The following is an 8,144-nucleotide window of genomic DNA, read 5'->3' as shown; positions in this document are numbered from 1 at the left end:
ACTTGCCTCTTACTTGCATAGTTGGTTCTGTACCTTCAAACACTTCTTATTTTCCTTAAGTATCAATTGTCATGTTTAACATAAACCTCCACTGTAGAGCTACCATTTGTCCAGAAAGTAGATTTGCAGATTCTTTAATATTTCCAAGAATATCAACTAAACCTCCCCATTGGGAATTATTACATGTGAATATAGACAGCATGTGGGATGAGTTGCTACAACAATGAGTCGTGGGAACAGGGTCAGGGCACAACAGAAACTTTTAGCAAAGGACCTTTTTATTGCACAGAATAAAAAGTCCAGAAAGGGCAAATAATCTCTTTGTCACTTACACAGCACAAAGACTTCAAAAGAGCAGAGGAAGATGTTCCATCGTGGCCCGTCTCCCAGGGTGGCCAAAACTGCTCTGGATCAGGGTCTAAGATGGCAGCTCCACACGCCCCAATTCATGTCAGAAAAGAGAAAATCTATACTGTTTGCAGGTGGTTTTTACCCACCAGGAGTTCCTGTTCTGATAAGCATCTGGGGCTGCTTGTTCTGGTTTCCGGGTTTAAGGTCTGACCAGGCGTTTCATTGGACTTAACATTTCCTCCAGGTTGTGGAGCAGTGCACAGTAGAAAGGAGGTGGGAAGCAGAAGGCCAGAGGGTGGCCCTTGGTGTTGTTTGTGACTTGCCCAGAGAAGGCAGTGGGGTAGGTGACGCCGCTTAACAGGAGTCCATGGTGTCCCCAACAGGGATCAGTTGACCTTCACATCAGTTAAAAGGCACGCCTGTGGACATAACTGCAAAGGATAATACAGATTTAGCTCCTCAGTGCTAATGTATATTTAGCCTCCACAGAGCCTGGAAGAACGTGCAGGCCGAGTCTACTCTCCATCTTCCTCTTTCTTCTCCCGTCACCTTTATCTGCCTCCATCTTTTCTGTTTCTCATCCCACTTCTTCAGCTCCACCCTGGCTGGGTTCCTTAGGGGTCTCAAAGTCATGGTGACCGTGGGTGCTGCATCATGAAGAAAGGGTGGCTGTAAAGTCTTACCAGGTGCTCTATTCTCTTCAGAATGGTATATCTAAAATGCAAGCAAGCCTTTCTCCTGATGATATTGTCTTCCTCTCAGAGCATAACTTCAATGCGTAGTATGCCAACAAAGTCACTGCTTCCGTATTCTACATTCTAAAGTCTCCCTTCTCACCAAAGAAGAGAAAAGAAGGGAAAATCCCTTCCTGCCCTGTGAATCTTTCCATGTCTGCTGTAAGCACCATGTATCCTGTCTTTTGGTCTCTGGGCGTCAGCCCCTACTGGCAGGCATGGAGCACATCATCAAGGAATTGTGCCAAAGACAAGCGTGACGAGCATGTCTTCGACATAAGGCAGGTTCCGGTCTTCATCGTTACTCATTTCATCTTGACTTTTTGCTCTGGTGTCATGGAAATGGTCTTCGCTTTCAAAGGGATTTCATCTGAAACAATAATGATTAAGTTTAAATTGTAGTGGGGCCTTCCTGAATGCTGGTAGAATTATTTTAATATGAAACTCTAATGTAACTTTTTCTTTTGCACATCCTTTAGAAAAATGAAATCTCTAATGGCTTCTGCTGTTTTTCTTTAACTCACAGAGAGGCTGAATGTCACTGTGTCTAAAAAAAAATTAGCTAGTTACACTTGAGTAATCATTTTTAAAATTTTCTTGCAAAAAATTTTACAGCTATAAAGAATAGCATACCACTTTTCCCCAAAAGTATGCTTAATCATATTCTCTATGATGGAGAGTGCTTCTTCTGGGAAAAGGAATGGAAGATAGAAGGACTAAAGGGAGACTGTCACCTTTTACTCCCTGTATTTCTATATTTGTTGAATAGTTTACAGGCAGTACCTATATTTGTGCATTGCTTATACATTAATATAACATATCTTAAAGTGATTTTGAATAAAGTTATTTATGCTAATTTTATTGCAAGCTTTCATTATGCCACCACCCCCACAGTCAGCCACCATAATCATATTGCATGTTTGTGCACTTGTGCACATATGTGTGATTATTGTAGCCAACTTGCCAAATTTTTTTTTTTTTTTCTGAACAATGCTGGCAGACTGGAAAAGCGTTTCCTACGTTGGAGAGGTGGAGAGGCAGGGTTATAAAATATTAATGCTGATGGTTCACTTCAGTTGGGTGTTGGATGTGTACCAGTGGGTGGTCTGTTAAGTATCTTTAATTTTTATTGAGCATATACAGTGAATGAGCTCGGCACTCCACTAAGCATTTAACGTGCATTGTGGTGATGAAGACTCAGAACAACACATGGGATAAATATGATCATTTTCTACCATTTTGCACTAGGATCTTGGGCTTCAGTGAATCCAAGTAGCTTATCTATGGTTAACAGCCACCAAGAGGCAGATCCACGCTATGCCACCGGAACTGGGTGAATGCAAACCTTGGGTGGGGACAGTGTAGCATGGTGGGTCCTTACAAAGAGGCTGATTGGTGGGATTCAACCCTGCCTCCACCATTACAAAAGTCATGTGACCTTGGGTAAGTGGCTTCATCTCCCTGTATCCCAGTGTTCTGGGAAATACAGCTCCCTGCCTGCAAAGTGGGAGTAATAATTGTAGCACAAGCCCCATGAGGTCATTAGGAGGATAAAATGAGATAATCTTAGAAAGTACCTAATGAACTTCCAGTAAAAATTAAGAGTGTCTACTAGACACTTTGCAAAGATCTTGGTTTATCTATTGAAAGATCTTTGTTTTTATTTAGGCTTTGTTATTTATTTAGGAGGTAATATTGCCTTCATTTTTACAGACAACAGAAGCTCGGAGAATTTAAGGAATTTGCACAGGATCATAAGGTAAGAAAACTGTTAAGCTAACATTCAAAATCAGATTAATCTGACTGGAGGCCTAAACTTTGCCCATTACATCACTTGGCAACAGAACCAAAGTGAATGCCACTGTCCACTTGCCCCCACCATGAACACGAGCAAGTGTGTGGACCTCGTGGGGAACTTGTTTCCTGCTCTGTTGGCTGGGATGGGGTTAGTCCCTCCTTCCTTGGATTGCTGGGAGGTAAGTGGAGACCGTGAATGTGCATGATTTGTCCACTGCCTGACCCATGCTAATTGGGGGCTCTCAGAATCAGCATCACGGCTACTTGCTATGACCATCCTTTAACCGTTGTTAGATACTGGCGCTAATAGCAGTTCTGAAAGTTAAACGATCAAATATATGTAAAAAACGTTTCTTACATCCAAAAGCCCTAGGCTAAATATATGGTATTGTTATTAAGATTCACAAGCACATACTTCTGGTGAAATTATGACCAATTCTAGCAGACTTGGTATATTGCTGCAGGAGTGTTGCACACTGAGCTTTCTCAAACTTCAGTCCCCTGAAATGCTGCATCGATTTGGGGACTGATGTGCAAAGCACTGTGTTAAATTCTCTGGGCCTGTCCTTCCTTCCTAACCTGCTCAGTACCATCCATTGTTCCATATCATATTTCCCTCAAGAGGACATTTATCTCTTTTATTTTATAAGTTCATTTGGGAATGAAGGCAAATTCATTCACGAAATAGTTTTCACAAAATCTTTTTGAAAAAAGCAAACCATCCATTTTTACATACTGAAGTTTACTTGGAAGGGAAAATGGAAGAGTCCCTGGGGCCCAGATGGGTTTTAATATTTAGGATTCAGAGAGGTGGGCAACAAGCCTTTTAGGGTGTGGCAAATAGGTTCAATTTTGCTAGCAAACCGAGCAGGAAGAGAAGACACTCCTGGTCTCAGAAGCCCAAGAACACATCCACCAGGAGCCTTGCACATTTCTCATGGCAGAGGAAGCAAGGATGCAACAACAAGTTTAGAAATCTGCAAGCTATATGAAAGCAAATAACAAAAGTTATCATAATCCAAGGTTTAAAACATTGGCATTGTCTACTGCAAACCTAGTACATTTTCAGGTTTTCAAATTTTTTTAAAGAATTCAACTCTATCACATCTTTGGGTTTGTTCCAGGAGATACGAGAACATAAATTTCCTTAAATTTTTTGTTAAATGATTTCTTAACTTAAACTATGAAGAACACAGCCTGATCACTCCTGTGAGGTGTTCTGTCTGGAAGTTTCTCCTATTTGCATACAAAACTATATTTTCTTCTACTTTTTAGGATTCATATTTTCCCCCTACTAAGCTGTTTGTTTCTGTGGTTTGTGTTACATGCAGGATAATTATCAGAGAAATTGATTATAGTTAAACTGTTGTTTCATAGCCATGTCATCGTGAAAACCCCAATCTTTCTCCATCCTCTTTTAACTCTTTCAAGAAAAAACAAGGACTCAACAATAACTATGGCTCCAATTTTATGATCTTTTTTGCAAAATATGGTGGAAAAATTTTGAAAGGGGAAAATACACAGTAAAAATGATGACCTCATTGTCTACAACAATGGCAGAGAATTTTTGTCACCTTAATGAGAAGTTCAACAATTGTCTCTCAGACAAGGATAATGTAAGTTAATACAAGGCTTTCTCTCTGGTTTTTCATGGTTTATTAATAATCAACTTCCAGAATGGAAACGGCCCAGGCTTTGGGTTTCTAGGTTTGGGGACTGTTTGTCGTTGCTGGCATATTTCTTTCTTTCTTAGCCACCAGTTATGACAAAGCATAAAAGTTCCAGAAGGTTATAGAGGAATCAGTGGGAAGCAAACTAGATGCAGAATTTTAATAATGTTATGTAATGTTTTAATGACAATCATCTTGATTTTATAAAGACATAATGCTGTCAGAATAATATAATATACCCTAGAATTTGGAATCTTTTTAAAATAATATATACTAACCTATTTTCCACAATGTAAAAAAGAAATTGGAAGTTTGAAGACTATTCATTGTAAAAAATCCTGAAGTCAGGAAAGGATGGGACAAATAAACTATGAAAGCAGGATAAAGAAATTACAATTTCTACCACCTTGGAGAAGTGACAAGTAAAGAAGTGTGTGTGTGTACACGTGTAAGTGTATGAGTCTAGCACCAATCCAAATGTTTGATATAATTTTTCTCTACCTTTCAAGTCAGTCCTCGCATTGGCATGTCCTCCTACATATAAGTCTTCCTACATATAAGGGGGATTTTAGAAACCCTGACTCTGCTGAATTCCATTCTAGTAAGTAGGCTCTTGTCTGTTCCTTATGATCGTCTTCTTACACTCAAAGGCAACAGTGGCATCTCTTATTCCTCCAGCCAGGAGTGATATGGTATGTACAATATATTACAATTGATATAGTAATCTGAATTACTATAAAAATGATAGGCAAATCAAAACTAAACATACAAACTTCATGCTCTGGTCATGATGAAGTAGCCTGTGTCAGATAACCTTCCCACAGGAAACAAAAACAAAATCACATATGTACAGAATACGTAAAACTGTGACTATTTTTTAAAAGCATAGAAAGAAACCAAGCAAGGCCTACCTTAAGATGCTATGATCCCTGAGTGAAGGAGAGCACAACGAGGTGAGCTCGTTTCTCCCAGGCTTCTTCCTGGAGGGTTCTTGCTAACTCACAGTACACTGGAAGAGAGCACTAGCAGGAAAGATGCAGTCTTATCAGATTTAGGAGAGAGAGGTTAGAATCAAGAGCTGTCAAAGCAGCCAGGATTTGAAGGGCCAAATCCAGGAAAGGAGGGAATCTCAGGGAAGCAAATCCAAAAATCTGTGTGCAATCTCCTCTAGAGGTGTGTGCTGGTTTGGCTGTATTACGTTCCCCCAAATGCCATTATCTTTGATGCAGTCTTGTGTGGGCAGGAAATGTATTGGTGTTGATTGGGTTGCAGACTTTTGACTGGATGTTTCTGTGGAGATGTGCTCACTCAACTGTGGGCGAGATCTTTCATTGAATAATTTCCATGGGGGTGTGGCCCTACCCAATCAACATGGGCCTTGATTAGTTTACTGGAGCACTATATAAGCTCAGACAGAAGGAGAGAGCTTTTGCTACAGCCAAGAGGGATGCTTTAAAGAGTGCACAGAACATGAGAGAGTAGCTGCAGATGAGAGACAGTTTGAAGATGGCCATTGAAAGCAGACTCTTGCTCCAGAGAAGCTAAGAGAGGACAAACACCCCAAGAGCAATTAAGAGTGACATTTTTGAGGAACTGCAGCCTAGAGAGGAACATCCTGGGAGAAAGCTCCAGAACTTTGGAGCAGACGCCAGCCAGGTGCCTTCCCAGCTAACGGGTTTTCCGAACATCATCCATCATCCTCCAGTGACCCGACTGCTGAGGTGTTACCTTGGACAATTTATGGCCTTGAGACTGTAACTGTGTAACCACATAAACCCCCTTTTATAAAAGCCAATCCATCTCTCGTGTTTTGCATTCTGGCAGCATTAGCAAACTAGAACAAAGTAGTAGCCACACTGAAGATGTGCATGTTCAATTTAAGACTCCAAGAAGTCCTGAAGGAAGCAGTGATTTGGAGGACAAAGTACTAAGCAGATATGTCAGCAGCTGCAGGGAGCTGAGAAGACAGAATTCTTTGAAGATGGAACACCTCTGGTATACACCCCAGGCACTCAAAGGGGGGATAAAAGAAGGGTCACAGAAACAGACCAGCCATAACAACCCTAAAACTAGGCAATCTGCTTATTCTCTATCTGCCTTTCAGAATAAAACATAACCATTTTAGAAGGAAGAAAACAAAGTTCGGAACATCTACATATTTTGATAATAATGCCCAGCTACCTAATAGAAAATTACAAAGCATGCTACAAAATAGGCACCATGAATCATTCATTTAACATAGCTTGGGGCTTTAGTAAGGCTGTTGGGAGAGATGCACCTGGCTGATGCTTCATAAAGATTGGAGTTAGCTAAGCACAGAATGGAGAAAAGGGCATTTTGGGTCCAGGGAACAACACAAACAAAAACTGAGAGGCACAGAACAACAACGTGTATGGGGAATCATTGCCCATTCAGTGAGTGTTACCGGAGGGCAATGAAAGAGTGAGTTAGAAGGTGGCCAGGGCGGGGTTAGGACCTGGGCTACTGAGGGTTCTTAACCAGTTTTAACTCACGTAATCCCTTCTCTCCACATGAAATCCTAGATCACAGTCCCAAAACATAGGAAGTGAGCTTTTCCATAAGGACCACACTCCCCTTTGTCTAGTTTATGGATGGATGAGTAGAAAAATGGGGGAAGGAAACAAACAAACAAACAAGCAAAGGCACCCAGTGTTCATTTTTACTTCAATTGCTCTTTTTCACTTTAATTATTATTCTTGTTATTTTTGTATGTGTGGTAATGAAGGTGTCAGGGATTGATTTTGGTGATGAATGCACAACTATGTAATGGTACTGTAAACAATCGAATGTACGATTTGTTTTGTATGACTGCATGGTATGTGAATATATCTCAATAAAATGAATATTAAACAAAAAAAGAAGTGAGCTTTTTTCAAGTCAAAGGGGGAAAGGGACAGGGCTACCGTGGAGGTCTTCATGTTTACTCATTCACATGTCCACCCCTGCCACCCCCAAACCCTGATTTTCCCTCCCCAAAGAGGCTCACAGGTAAAAATACTCTGTGAGAGATGGGGAGACCAAAGAGATTGAACAGGGAAGTGGGAGTGATATTAGCAATCGTGTGCTTTGGACAATAACTTTGGAATCTGTATGGGATGAATTTGAGAAGGTTGCAACTGGAAAAGGGAAGACTGATGAACGGGCTATTGCCAGTGTCCGGGTGGGAGATGGTGGCAGTGGTGGTAGGGATAGAAGAGGGCCAGATGACAGGAACATTCAGGTGGCAAATTGAGACAACTTGGTGATGGGTTTGCTGTGGGTGGCGATGAACAGCATTATCTTTCAAAGAACAGACTCACTGAAATAAGTGCCTGTGGGGTTTGGACCAAGAAGAGTCTCCCTAAAAAGAGGGGCTGAGTAAAATTCCTGTATTTGGAAGTGATGTTGGAGGGGAGAGTAGTATGAATTGAAGGCAGGGGTTTGAGAAAGAGGGGGTAATAAAATGTGGAAAAGAGAGAGAGATGTTTTGGGCTCAAACTCAAAACGATGTAACCTAGAGCATCAGAAAGAAATCCTATTCACCGGAGACATCCGAGATTATTTAGAGACCAGAATAATTCATGAAAAATGT

The 8,144-nt window shown here is 40.9% G+C and overlaps 1 long non-coding RNA gene across 1 annotated transcript; it reads right to left on the bottom strand.

Annotated features, from left to right (window-relative positions):
* Positions 1–260: 260 nt before the first annotated feature.
* LOC119509361 lies at positions 261–5,741 on the bottom strand. Its single transcript, XR_005211683.1, has 2 exons — positions 5,464–5,741; positions 261–1,455 (listed from the first exon to the last, which is right to left on the bottom strand). It is a non-coding gene; the product is annotated as an uncharacterized LOC119509361 (long non-coding RNA).
* Between the last annotated feature and the right edge of the window lie 2,403 nt (positions 5,742–8,144).

This window comes from Choloepus didactylus, chromosome 14, assembly GCF_015220235.1.
Source record: "Choloepus didactylus isolate mChoDid1 chromosome 14, mChoDid1.pri, whole genome shotgun sequence".
Lineage (NCBI taxonomy): Eukaryota > Metazoa > Chordata > Mammalia > Pilosa > Megalonychidae > Choloepus > Choloepus didactylus.
This window is presented reverse-complemented; position numbering and strand designations above follow the sequence as displayed.